The 14,930-nt window shown below is 43.0% G+C and overlaps 1 protein-coding gene across 1 annotated transcript in view; it reads left to right on the forward strand.

Annotated features, from left to right (window-relative positions):
- The first annotated feature begins 373 nt into the window (after positions 1-373).
- The window catches only part of LOC139535878 (retinoic acid receptor gamma-A-like), a 113,730-nt gene continuing 99,173 nt past the window's right edge, over positions 374-14,930 (forward strand). The window contains exon 1 of the mRNA XM_071335761.1: positions 374-718. The gene's annotated coding sequence lies outside the window, so the exon portion shown is untranslated. The remainder of the gene's footprint in view (positions 719-14,930) is intronic.

A 14,930-nucleotide genomic window follows, 5' to 3' on the forward strand; every position in this document is an offset into this window, starting at 1 on the left:
CACATACATTCACGTGCACGCACACGGGTGCACACACTTGTACAAAGTTGGGTGGACAATTGTTTGTTTTTAAAGGAAGATGCATAAAGGGAGGTATGGGAACAGTCAAGGAAAGGAATTATCCAAGAATAGTTAGGTAACTGACAATCCAAAAGTGTAGGATGGAGAGTGAAGGGAGAAAGTGAGAGACAAAGAAAGCGGGAGAGAGAGGGAGAAGGAAAGAGGGGGGGCTGAGAAGTTGAAACCTAAGCTTTCTGGACCCTATTTTCCATCCCTTCAGGCATTATGTGGCTTGTAAAAAATGTGCTGTATATTTGAAGTGTTGGATCACGTGACAGAGGCAGGGTTTGTGAATCAAAGTGCATAATGATTTCAGTGGGGGAGAGAGAGAGCAAGAAGAGAGAGAGAGAGCAAGGAGAGAGAGAGTGTGTGAGTGACTGAGCAAGGGAGTGAGAGAAGGGGAGAGAGAGTGTGTGAGTGACTGAGCAAGGAGAGAGAGAGTGTGTGAGTGACTGAGCAAGGGAGTGAGAGAAGGAGAGAGAGCGAGAAAAGGAAAAAGCGAGAGGAAGGCGGAATGCAACAGGCCGTGCTTATTCTTCGCTCTGAGAGGGACTTCTGACTGACGAACTTAACTCCACTACACTTCTCCTCTGTTCATCTCTCCATTCACTCTCTTCCTTCATCCGTCCGTCTGTGCGCCAGACCCACTCCAGATCCGGTGAGTTTGGGTTTCTGATTGAGCGTTACAGACGAAAACATCCCTCTTTTTCCAGTTTTTTCTTTCTTTCTGAGTCTTTCTGTGGATTGCGAGAGAAGGAAAGACAAAGAGAACATGTCAGAGCAGGACTGAGACAAGAGAGTGTGTGTGTCTGTGTGTGTGGACGGGGAGACGATTGAAACAGAGTGTTTGTGTGTGTTTGGGGAGGAATGGGACGCTACGAGGGGAGAGTTAGAGTTTCCTGAGGACAGCTTTAATTGAGAACAGAGATTTAAAGAGAGAGAGGAAGGACAACGAGTGAGTGAGAAAGACATAAAAAAGGAGAGGAATGAAAGAAGATCGCCTCTTTCTTGTGCTCTTGTGCTCGACCATTGTTATGTGTGTGAGTGCATGTGCAGTATTGTATGCGTGAGTGCCAGTGCATGTGATATGTTCAGGTTTCTGTATGTTCTTTGCGTTCTTGTGTGTGTTGCCGATTGTATGACATCTTCTATCTTTTCCTTTTCAAACATGCTCAAATTCCCAATGTGACATACTGGCATGAACACCGTGTTTCCTATTCGTTGCATGACACGATGTATTCTCACATGACATCGGCCTGCACTAACTTTTATATTATGGGGACATATACTGTTTGTCAGTGTAATGCACCTCCATGTCTTTATAGTATGTGTACTTATATGTCAGTATATTTCCTCCCTATGCCATTATATATGTGCACATACATGTCAGTGTAATTCCATCTCAATTACTTTGTAATATGTGTCTTTACATGTCATTATATTCCCACCCCCATGTTATGGTCACACACAGCACAGAAGCACAGACCTATTATGTGGTAGCTACTGTAGGAGTAGACAAGGCCAGCCACCATACAAACTCTGTACTCAGACATTAGGGCCTCTGCTTTGCCCACTACTGTGTGTGTGTGTGTGTGTGTGTGTGTGTGTGTGTGTGTGTGTGTGTGTGTGTGTGTGTGTGTGTGTGTGTGTGTGTGTGTGTGTGTGTGTGTGTGTGTGTGTGTGTGTGTGTGTGTGTGTGTGTGTGTGTGTGTGTGTGTGTGTGTGTGTGTGTGTGTGTGTGTGTGTGTGTGTGTGTGTGTGTGTGTGTGTGTGTGTGTGTGTGTGTGTGTTCAGAGGTGTTATGCACCCTTATTTTAGAGGGGGCATGAAGTACATGAGAAAGGAGAAGGTGGTGGAAGTTTCAAGAGTCATTGTGCCTAATTCTATGTAAAAAAATATGTATTTGTCTACATAGGTTAAGTAAGCATACCTCTTTAACTGTTCAATTGTCATTTACACGAGGGTGTCATTCTGACTGATGTAAATCACACATCTCAATATACTGCACTAACATGCCTGGGATATTACATCTACATTACAACACAGTACATGGGATCATAACACACATCATCAATACAGGCACATATCATGACATCATAATTAATACATAAATATCATAACATATCATAAAGTACCAGATTACATTTAAACCAAGCATTTTTCTGCATATCTAAGCATACCTCTTGAGCTGTCTGTATCCTCCTGACTGGTGGTAAATACAAAATGTAAGAAACTAAATATGCTTTTCCGCATCTCTGCTCAAATCTGAGTAAAAGATTCAAAGGAATGCAAGTCTTATTCAGTGCATTAGTAATTGCTTGCTTTTTTAAAGCCTAGCAACCTAAGATAGTTAGACAAGCTAGCTACTCTAACTTCATAGCCTGAAATGGCTTGGTAGCTATGACGAGGTTGGGAGATTGGGAACCGATAGTATCTAGCTGGCAAGCTAAAGCCAACTTCATAAAGTTGCTATTACAGAGAAAGAACAAAACATTTTTGTTTTTTTTATAAATAAAAAAGGAATCAATAGGCTACATAGCTTGATCAAATTAATTTACAAACATACCTCCGGGTCCTGCCCATCACTGGCAGCTAAAATAAAATCAAACACTGTGTGTGTTACTGGACACTCTCTCTCCTCCTCCACTGACGATACTGTCTGCATGCACTAGAGTATCTAGTGTCCTACCTAGCATATCTTTGCTCCTCAGTGCACCTTGGAAGGAACCACTTACTAAGGAGAATAGGGGGGGGGGGGGGGGGTCAGTGTGCTCCCTCCACAAAATACAGCTGACAGATCTTTTTATAGATAATTAAACGTGGACTTATGAGTGAAGTTTAGTAATTCATTCGGAAATCTGACAAATCACAAACAAGAGTGGGGAAGAAAGGGGGAAAAGGGGAAAAGAAAGAGGACAAGTCTGAGGGGGCTCGTGCCCCTGTGCCCCTTATGGGCATGGCACTTCTGTGTATCTGTGTGCACCAGCTTACATGTGTGAACGTGTGTGTACGAGTTTGTGTGCACCTGCGTACACACATTTGTGACTTACTCATACAGTGTGCATGTGCACAATTCTTTGCAAAAGTAACATGTACCCATCAATTGTATTATACATGTACAGTATTAAGTTATGAACGGTATGAACATTGTAACCTTGTAAACTGTTTCTTGCACTGTTTACTTCATTTGTTACAATTAAAACGTTTACTATCATTGTCTGTGGACAAAGCTATAGTTAATCTGTTGTCTTCCTTCTTGCTGTGATGTAATGCTGATCAATAATAGTGTGCTGACCTCGGTGTGCTGATCTATGGCATATTGTTCTATGCTATGCCTATCCTGCCCCTTGCCAATGTAGCGGACTCCCGACAAATCTATTCCAGATTTATTTTCCTAATGTCTGATGGAATATTAGTGAGCACATCCAGTAACTGTCTTGGCATGGAGTGATGAGGATAAGGAGGAGGATTGCTGAATGAATTACTAAACTTCACTCATAAGCCCACGTTTAATTATCTATAAAAATATTTGTCCGCTGTATTTTGTGGAGGGAGCACACACACTTCCCTAAGAGATGAACACAACACAACACACCAGTGTGTATATCCCACCAGAGTGAGGGCCAGCTCTAGTAAAAGCAGTGTGTATATAGTGCAGACACCATGTTCGGAGTGTGTCTAAATTTACTCCATGGAGAGTCCCCTTTTCTTATTCTCTACCACCATAACTCTCTGTGTCACTTACTCAGACTGGATATCTTTCTCTTATTCTCTACCTCCACAACTCTCTGTGTCACTTACTCAGACTGGATATCTTTCTCTTATTCTCTACCTCCACAACTCTCTGTGTCACTTACTCAGACTGGATATCTTTCTCTTATTCTCTACCTCCACAACTCTCTGTGTCACTTACTCAGACTGGATATCTTTCTCTTATTCTCTACCACCACAACTCTCTGTGTCACTTACTCAGACTGGATATCTTTCTCTTATTCTCTACCTCCACAACTCTCTGTGTCACTTACTCAGACTGGATATCTTTCTCTTATTCTCTACCTCCACAACTCTCTGTGTCACTTACTCAGACTGGATATCTTTCTCTTATTCTCTACCTCCACAACTCTCTGTGTCACTTACTCAGACTGGATATCTTTCTCTTATTCTCTACCACCACAACTCTCTGTGTCACTTACTCAGACTGGATATCTTTCTCTTATTCTCTACCACCACAACTCACTGTGTCACTTACTCAGACTGGATATCTTTCTCTTATTCTCTACCTCCACAACTCTCTGTGTCACTTACTCAGACTGGATATCTTTCTCTTATTCTCTACCTCCACAACTCTCTGTGTCACTTACTCAGACTGGATATCTTTCTCTTATTCTCTACCACCACAACTCTCTGTGTCACTTACTCAGACTGGATATCTTTCTCTTATTCTCTACCTCCACAACTCTCTGTGTCACTTACTCAGACTGGATATCTTTCTCTTATTCTCTACCTCCACAACTCTCTGTGTCACTTACTCAGACTGGATATCTTTCTCTTATTCTCTACCTCCACAACTCTCTGTGTCACTTACTCAGACTGGATATCTTTCTCTTATTCTCTACCACCACAACTCTCTGTGTCACTTACTCAGACTGGATATCTTTCTCTTATTCTCTACCTCCACAACTCTCTGTGTCACTTACTCAGACTGGATATCTTTCTCTTATTCTCTACCACCACAACTCTCTGTGTCACTTACTCAGACTGGATATCTTTCTCTTATTCTCTACCACCACAACTCTCTGTGTCACTTACTCAGACTGGATATCTTTCTCTTATTCTCTACCACCACAACTCTCTGTGTCACTTACTCAGACTGGATATCTTTCTCTTATTCTCTACCTCCACAACTCTCTGTGTCACTTACTCAGACTGGATATCTTTCTCTTATTCTCTATCTCCACAACTCTCTGTGTCACTTACTCAGACTGGATATCTTTCTCTTATTCTCTACCACCACAACTCTCTGTGTCACTTACTCAGACTGGATATCTTTCTCTTATTCTCTACCTCCACAACTCTCTGTGTCACTTACTCAGACTGGATATCTTTCTCTTATTCTCTACCACCACAACTCTCTGTGTCACTTACTCAGACTGGATATCTTTCTCTTATTCTCTACCACCACAACTCTCTGTGTCACTTACTCAGACTGGATATCTTTCTCTTATTCTCTACCACCACAACTCTCTGTGTCACTTAATCAGACTCAATGTCTTTCTCTGTGTGATTGAAGTCAGTGGAGTTTTACTACAGTCATTCCTCACTGTATATGTGATGTGTTAGAGTACTCATGTCTTTGTGTGTTAGTGATCCTGGTATTTATGAGAAGTGCCAATCACGTGTATAATGTTTTGTGTGAATCGCAACATTGAGTGTAAGAGTGCAGTTAGCTGTGTGTGTGTGTGTGTGTGTGTGTGTGTGTGTGTGTGTGTGTGTGTGTGTGTGTGTGTGTGTGTGTGTGTGTGTGTGTGTGTGTGTGTGTGTGTGTGTGTGTGTGTGTGTGTGTGTGTGTGTGTGTGTGTGTGTGTGTGTGTGTTGGAAGTGGCTGCAAGTCAAAGATCCAAACACTAATGTTCCTAGACCCAAGATGTCTGGAGAGTGTCAACTAATGGCCCTCAGCAACTATACTCTTAGTCCCACCGACCTCCCAGGTCAGCCACTAACACCCAACAGGTAAGCACAGGTCTAGGATCAGCTTACCCGCTCTAATCCCTAACCTTACCCATCAGGGTGGAAAATGATAAACTGACTCTAGATCAGTGTCTTAGAGATCTTAATTCCATACGCCAATGACTATCATCTCTAGGATCTTCATTTTGTTATATACATTCCCTGATTCACATATGGGGATTCGTTTAGTTGGTTAGATATACTGTAGGTATTTCATTCTTATGTGTAACTGTTCTGGGGGTCTGGAAATGGAAACAGTCGTATAGCCAAATTTCTTTGTACAATTTTATGCTGTTGTAAAAACTTGTTTTGATAGCATTTGTTTATGTATAAATGCGTATACTTTTGTAGTTTAAACTCATTCCCCTCTCCTGTGTATGCGTGCATGTGTGTGTTTGTGTGCGAGTGTATGAAAGCTTGTCTGTCAGCGCTGTGTTTTATAACCAAACTCACCTGACCTGACAGACTGACGTTTCTGGTCTTGTCTGGCCACACGCTTTAGATATATTCCCAGCATACACCCACTTAGAAAAATGTACACGCATGAGTCTACGTAATATTTTCTCACACTTTTAACAAATGTTACATTTTTCACACACACACAAACACACGGCGCATCTGCAGTGTTTGTGTGCTGGTTTTTACTGCCTAACTCCTTTAACTGCATTGCAATCTTTGCGTCTTTGTTCCCTTCACGTTTCAAGAATGACAGGCCCTCAAGGCGGAGAATGCTGTGGGTCTTCTCTCTCTATTTCTTTCTTTCTGTTTCACTGTCACCACTCATCTGTCAACACAAAGCATCACCTCTCTCTCTCTCTCTCTCTCTCTCTCTCTCTCTCTCTCTCTCTCTCTCTCTCTCTCTCTCTCTCTCTCTCTCTCTCTCTCTCTCTCTCTCTCTCTCTCTCTCTCTCTCTCTCTCTCTCTCTCTCTCTCTCTCTCTCTCTCTCTCACCTAACTGTCTGTCCATACCATCCCCTTTCAAACTGCCCCCTCCACCCCAAAAAAAACACACACGTCTGACCCTAAATAATATATTTATTTATTTGTTTGAGTGAACAATAGGTAACAGCAAAAGTTCAGCTTAACTTGTTCTAAAATGAAAATGGCCTCTTGTGTGAACCTCTGTGTTTTTCTTATAAATATCAATGGAAAAGTAAATGGCTCAGTAGAACAGAATAAACATGTTAGCATAAGTATAATACAGAAAGGCACAATTTATAGTCCAATATTTACACGTGTTTTGGGGAAGAGGGGATGTGTATATGTGTATATGTCTGTGTGTGTCTGTGTGGGTGTGTGCGTAAGTGAGTGCATGTGTACTAGAGTCAGAGCAGGTGGTCAGTCCAGTTTAAGTGTTCAGTAGTCTGATGGCTTGTAGATAGAAAACTGTCTGTGAGATTGTTGTTATCAGACCTCATGCTCCGATACCGTCTGCACGGCGATAAGGGAGTGAACAGCTCTTGGCTGGGGTGTGTGGGGTCCTTGATGATGCTGCAGGCCTTTCTCATGCACCGTTTCGAGTAGATGTCCTGGATGGGTGGGAGCATGGTCCCAGGGATGTACTGGGGCATCTTCACCATCCGCTGGAGATCCTGCATTGTTAGAGAACAACTCTCTTGAGTGCAGCTACTCATTATATTTAACTCTTTCCAAATGACAGTTCTACTCCAAGTCTGTCTGTTCTTCTTCCTGTTAAAAAAATATTTGTTTCTGCTTCACTTTGTGGGAACATTGCTAATTACTTCAAAATGTATGTCTCAGAATGTACCATTTGGCTCTTTAACACTGTGTTTGAGTCTGTTGAATGGTGGTCATTGTCATCGGGTCAGGTTGTATCATCTGGTCACCTGGTGTATCAGTGAAGCTGTCTTCTATCTGTGTGTTACTTTAATCACAGCCTCAGGCCTGCCTTCAGATCAACATCAACTAGTCCTTTAAACACAGCAAGTCACCTCTAGTCCTCCCTCTGTTGTGGACACAACCCTCAAACTCAAGAGGGAGAAGGGAGAGAGAAGAGTGAGAAGAGAGAGAGCGGTAGAGAGAGGGTGAAGAGAGGTGGTAACGCCAAGCCCTAGGGTAGACAGACACAAACCCACTTGTGCAGAGCTAAAAGGTGCCTACCAAATGCCACAATTAGGTATGACCCCTGACCCCTATCCCTAGCCTGGAGTGACATGGGGTGACCTAAGTCGCGACCTGGCAACCCCAGAGTCAGCCAGAGGGGGTGGACTCCACATAACGGCACCATTGTGCATTTGATTTAAACATCTTTATTATCATCATTACCATCATTAGTGCTGCAGTCACTATTATGATTACCATTAGGAGAGTAACAACATTGTTGGTGTATCTGTAGTTACCATTAGGAGAGTAAGAATATTGTTGATGTATCTGTAGTTACCATTATTTATGACATGGTTAGTAAGGGATTGTAAAGGTTGTGACAGTTATTATAAGAGTAACAGTGGTATTACAAAATCTACAAATAACTGTTATGTTATTTTGATTTGATGTTGGTTAAATCAGTGTTTGCAGTGGAAGGTATAGAAGAGAGTATAGAAACACTTTATAGGCCTAGTTTTTAAACCACATTCCAATTTCCAAAGGCAAAGCAGTTACTGCTGCCTAAACAAAACCCCATGTTTCTTTCTTTACCATCTGTCCGTTTGACAGTGAGAGATGCAGTAAGATGACTGTGGCTAGAGGAGAGAGGAGCTGTGGTGAGCATTCATACAGAATGGTTAAATAGATAGAAACTAAACAACCATGATGAATGATTATGAGGGAAAACTTTCCACAATAAAAAAATAAAAAAACGTTCACATGAAGTAAAACATTTCATTCACACGACAGTATTTGTTAGTACAAAAGTCTAGTTTTCCTCAAAGAAGTTAAGTCGTAAAAAGGGAGTCATTTTTTACTTACCATCTTGGTCGTAAATGGTATCCAAATATCTCAGTAATAAAGGACATTTCTATGCATATTTATGCTATTTTTTACAGCTAATCTCACGACATAATAGCTTTCATAAATTAAAGTTATTGTTCACAAACCTCGACCACAATGTTGGTGTTACGATACCGAGAGTAGCATGTGTTTTAGAGAGCCAGCTATATTTTGATTCCTCATGATTACAAATATATGCATATCATAACTCTCATATTATGGCCTGTTATTTGTCTGGGAAAGAGAGAATCTATAATAGAATTGTGTATTGTTCATGGGTAATTTACCCTGTGTGTGTGTGTGTGTGTGTGTGTGTGTGTGTGTGTGTGTGTGTGTGTGTGTGTGTGTGTGTGTGTGTGTGTGTGTGTGTGTGTGTGTGTGTGTGTGTGTGTGTGTGTGTGTGTGTGTGTGTGTGTGTGTGTGTGTGTGTGTGTGTGTGCAAGTTTATCTGGCTCTCTGTACGATTGGCCGTGTGTGTGAAACTTCCCAGAGTGTGTATTTTGGAGTGTGTGTTGTGAACGTACCACATCCTGGTTGGTTTGTGTTAAATACTCGCAAGAACACCTTAATTTATGTTCCATATTTCACTAGCCAATTATCCCTGTTGAAGTCATGTTTTTTCACCCATTCGCACTCATAATACATGGTCATTTATATTTCTGGTGGAGTCCAGGTGTCACATACAGTACAAAGAGTGTTAGTAGTTGTAAACGCAGGTCTTTTGGTCCTGTAGTTGGGTGCTATTCATCCAGCTCCAGCTCCAGCCAGACTCTGCTGCTTCAGGCTGTCTGAGTCAAGTGGACCGTTTGACCCTGTGCTAACTCAGCCACAAAAGACAACACTTCTGTTCTGCATAGAGAGAAAACCTACACACACACACACACACACACACACACACACACACACACACACACACACACACACACACACACACACACACACACACACACACACACACACACACACACACACACACACACACACACACACACACACACACACACACACACACACACACACACACAAACACACACAAACACACACACACAGTTATATATGTTTTTGTCTTTTGCAGTGGCGGTTCTAGCTTGTATGACTCACTGGGCTAAACCCCCCTTCAGCTCCCCCTACCTCAGGCTTCCAGTGGGGAGACCTGAGGTCAACCTACCCCCGCCCCCCTCTCCATCTCGTACTTCTGAGTGGGAGACCTTCCCAGGCAGTAGCCTGCCTAGCTCACAAACTAGAATCAGGGCGCCTACTCCGACAAGGTTAATTGACCCACAGTCCCACATGGTGACATGATATCATTGACGTGACGTGCAAATGAGCGATAGAAAACCGATCGCGCAAATGTCACCATTACGAGTTTTTTTGTGCGAGCACCCCCTGCCGCCCTCGGCAAGATGCCACCCTGGGCGGCTGCCCATGTCGCCTATATCTAAACCCACCACTGGTCAACTGTATGACCTGGCAGTTTGGACAAATGAAATTCAAATCAGTTGTAATACCAGTTGGGGAAATGTATTAGATCGTAACGTCTTGTTCTATAGAACATTTATGGACAAAATGTTGAATAGTTGAGCTGCATGACTTTCTCTCTGAATGAAAGTGAATTAAACCTGTTTAACTGTACACATGGAACAGAGGTGAAAACCTGAACCAGTAGGTCTGGCAGGCAGAGAAGTGATTTAATAAGTAATAAAGAGTGTACTTATCAAAGTGAAACTAAAGTAATCTAGCCATGGGGTCACACAGCGCAGTTTGTATTTGTTTGATTAAAGCTCTCTACATCCCACCTCAGTAATGGCCTGGTGTGTTCGTGTGTGTGTGTGTGTGTGTGTGTGTGTGTGTGTGTGTGTGTGTGTGTGTGTGTGTGTGTGTGTGTGTGTGTGTGTGTGTGTGTGTGTGTGTGTGTGTGTGTGTGTGTGTGTGTGTGTGTGTGTGTGTGTGTGTGTGTGTGTGTGCGCTGGCGCGTGTGTGCGTGTTTAAGTCAGTAATTAGAGGCATATTAAACCACCCCTCCATATTACTCAGCATGTTGCATTTGCCACATGAAAGCTGGATACTTAAAAATCACCCAGTGAAGTGTACGCTTCGCCTCAAAAACAAGCTGTTGTGTGGGTTTAGCTCAGTTGGAAAACACTGTTTTCACAGTACAGTAGTACATAGCCCCAGAGAGGCGGATGCAGTTGGAAAACACTGTTTCCACAGTACAGTAGTACATAGCCCCAGAGAGGCGGATGCAGTTGGAAAACACTGTTTCCACAGTACAGTAGTACATAGCCCCAGAGAGGCGGATACAGTTGGAAAACACTGTTTCCACAGTACAGTAGTACATAGCCCCAGAGAGGCGGATGCAGTTGGAAAACACTGTTTCCACAGTACAGTAGTACATAGCCCCAGAGAGGCGGATGCAGTTGGAAAACACTGTTTCCACAGTACAGTAGTACATAGCCCCAGAGAGGCGGATGCAGTTGGAAACACTTCAGGATGCTTTTCTTTCTGGTTCACTTTTAAACTGGCTTTTATTGATTGTTTCATTTGTAAAGAAAATTAGAAGTTGGATTATAAACATATCCAATGGTCAATGGTTATATATACAGTGGCAGGTCTAGGCTATAACAAGCCTATGCTACAGTATATCATTAAAGTAACAATATATTAATGCATTTTATAGTTATAGACCCTTAGTCAAATAATGTTATAAAAAATAACACTTTTCACGAGAAAGCCAGTGAGAAGATGCAAGATGTTTGTGTTTGTTTTGTGTGTGTTGAGGTGTGCCCCTCAGTTAAAGGCCTTGGTGGAAAATAGATGAAGGAATGGAAAGCCCCGCAACACACACACACACACACACACACACACACACACACACACACACACACACACACACACACACACACACACACACACACACACACACACACACACACACACACACACACACACACACACACACACACACACACACACACACACACACACACACACACACACACACACACCATATCTGCTTTAAATTCCTCACCATTTGGAAAGAGGTGCCCCTCTGGCATGTGTGTGTGTGTGTGCATGTGTGTGAGTGTGTGTGTGAGTGTGTGTGTTTATGTGTGTGTGTGTGAAGAGGGGTGGCTCAGGCAGTGGCAGGTTGAATCAGGTCGGGACTTGGGGAGATGGTGGGGGATGAGATCACTGAGACAGCCCACCTTAACTTAACCCCCTCCACACACACACACACATGCACACGCACACACACACACACACACACACACACACACACACACACACACACACACACACACACACACACACACACACACACACACACACACACACACACACACACACACACACACACACACACACACACACACACACACACACCCTGGTATCCTGACACTAGAGCAGGGTGGTGTGTGTGTGAATGTGTATATGTGTGCGTCTCTCAGCAGGGCCAGACAGCCCAGTCTGACCCGGCCCAGCCCTGCCTCATAAAGGCAGCATTGAGGCACAGAGACGCACAGCTACACTTTTGTTGCCCTGCCCAAGGTGTGTTCCCCCTGGAGGCAGGGATAGAGATGAATAGAAAGAGATAGAGAGAGAGAGAGAGAGAGAGAGAGAGAGAGAGAGAGAGAGAGAGAGAGAGAGAGAGAGAGAGAGAGAGAGAGAGAGAGAGAGAGAGAGAGAGAGAGAGAGAGAGCGAGAGAGAGAGAGAGAGAGAGAGAGAGAGAGAGAGAGAGAGAGAGAGAGAGAGAGAGAGAGAGAGAGAGATGAAGAGAGAGAGAGAGAGAGATGGAGAGAGAGAGAGAGAGAGAGAGAGAGAGAGAGAGAGAGAGAGAGAGAGAGAGAGAGAGAGAGAGAGAGAGATGAAGAAAGAGAGAGAGAGAGAGATGAAGAGAGAGAGAGAGAGAGAAGAGAGAGAGAGAGAGAGAGAGAGAGAGAGAGAGAGAGAGAGAGAGAGAGAGAGAGAGAGAGAGAGAGAGAGAGAGAGAGAGAGAGAGAGAGAGGATGCCCAGGATGGTGTGACTCATTAGAGAAAAATAAACATGTCCTGACTTGGAGTCTCATTATGTTGTAGGTTTATTGGGGGAAATAAAACAGTTTCTTTATTTTGATGTCCGCTATTCCACTACCCCATCTGTCCTTCCTCCCTCTTTCTTCATCACAGTCCTCTCTTTTTCTTATTGATCCAGCTCTCAATGTGGGAGTAATTTATGAAACACTACTCACCTCCTACGAATGGAGGAAAGGCTCCAGATGCCTGAAACAAACTCTTTCTCTTTCCTTCTCTTTTCCATCTTCTTTCGCCTCTCTTTTTTTTCCTTCCCTGCTTTTCTTTCGTTCTTTCCTTATTTTTCTCTTTCTTTCATTGTACTAGAGAGCAACGTGGTTGTTATTGTGTGAATTGTGTGACTAAACCTATTGGAAGTGGTTCGACACGTCCCGTATTAACTTCATCTCTCCTCCATACTGAAGCCTCAGACTGACCCTGGTTCCCACCAAACACATACATTGCTTAGGATCAATGTATGTATGTGTGTCTGAAGGGATGTGGTCTTTGCACAACTTACTTTCATTTGGACATCAGTCTATTCCAGTTCATACCATCCCGTCATACTTCTGACATATAAGAGATTCTTGTCTCTGGAGTCCAAAAGCCTTTTTCCCTCTCAGTAAAAACATTTGGAGGACAGAGCCCACATTGGCTCTTACAGAGAATCGAAACCCCTGAAGATCCAACATTTCCATAAGAAGAATTATGGCTTGAAAAACAGAGTTCATGCTTTCGTTTGCGTGTGCATGCATGTGTGTGATTGCTGAATAATGGGTTAAGGGGTTGGTTATTCAGAACAGAACACAACAATACAAAAGCAAACAAAAGAAGAAAACCATAACATCCCGTAAACCGCCGGGTCAGAGCTAGGCCTAATGACAGACCTGATGGAACAAAGAGAACAATGAGAACCAGATTAAAACCCTGGCAGATGAGCGATGTAGAAAGGGAGGGGGATGTAGTGCGTGGACTGATTGGTAATGGTTGAGAGAGGGAGGTTTAGAGATGGAGGAAGAGGTGGTTGGAGAAGGGGGGCATAGAAACAGGAAGAAGAGATGGAAGAGAGAGAGAGGGTATCTTTGACAGCTGTGGTAATGATAGATGGGTCAGGGTATGGATAGGGGGTGTAGAGTATCCACTGGTTAGATTTAGTGGATTGAATGTATTGGGTTGAAGGGTAAGAATACCTGCATGGTGTAGGTGGTTGTGAGCTGACTAGGTATGTCCTGACTATGTCTAGCTGACTAGGTATGTCCTGACTATGTCCTGAAAAGGTAGGAAAACAATAACTTTTTTGTAATGTCAGGACTTTTTTCATGTCCTGAATTTGTTCAAATGCCATTTTAAGCTTAAGGGTTAGGTTTAGGGTTTTGAGGTTAAGGTTAGGGTTACAGTTAAGGTTAAGGTTAAGGTTAGGGTTAGGGTTAGGGTTAGGGGTAGGGTTAGGTTTTAGGGAAAATAGGATTTTTAATGGTCAAACATTTTTACTCTGCAAAAAGTCCAGAAATTTCACAAAAATAAAGCTGTGTGTGTGTGTGTGTCTGTGTGTGTGTGTGTGTGTGTGTGTGTGCGTGCGCGTGCGCGTGCGTGCTTTTTTATTTTTTACCATATGTCCTAACAATTCACCAGAATGTCCTGAAAAGGTAGGAAAACAATAACTTTTTTGTAATGTCAGGACTTTTTTCATGTCCTGAATTTGTTCAAATGCCATTTTAAGCTTAAGGGTTAGGTTTAGGGTTTTGAGGTTAAGGTTAGGGTTACAGTTAAGGTTAAGGTTAGGGTTAGGGTTAGGGTTAGGGGTAGGGTTAGGTTTTAGGGAAAATAGGATTTTTAATGGTCAAACATTTTTACTCTGCAAAAAGTCCAGAAATTTCACGAAAATAAAGCTGTGTGTGTGTGTGTGTGTCTGTGTGTGTGTGTGTGTGTGTGTGTATCCTTCCTGTAACGTGGCTGGGTTGGCCAGTCAGCCTGGCCCCACATGTGGAACAGTTTACTGGAATGGAACTTTAAATTAGCGGTGGTCTGAGGCAGCCCGCTGCAATAGGCTGTAATTAACTAGCTCTGTGAACGAGGGAGAGAGACTGAGAGAAAGACAGACAGAGAGGGGGAGGGAAGGAGAGAAGGATTAGGAGTATGTGTTTGT

This window comes from Salvelinus alpinus, chromosome 12 (genome assembly GCF_045679555.1).
Source record: "Salvelinus alpinus chromosome 12, SLU_Salpinus.1, whole genome shotgun sequence".
In the NCBI taxonomy this organism is placed as follows: Eukaryota; Metazoa; Chordata; class Actinopteri; order Salmoniformes; family Salmonidae; genus Salvelinus; species Salvelinus alpinus.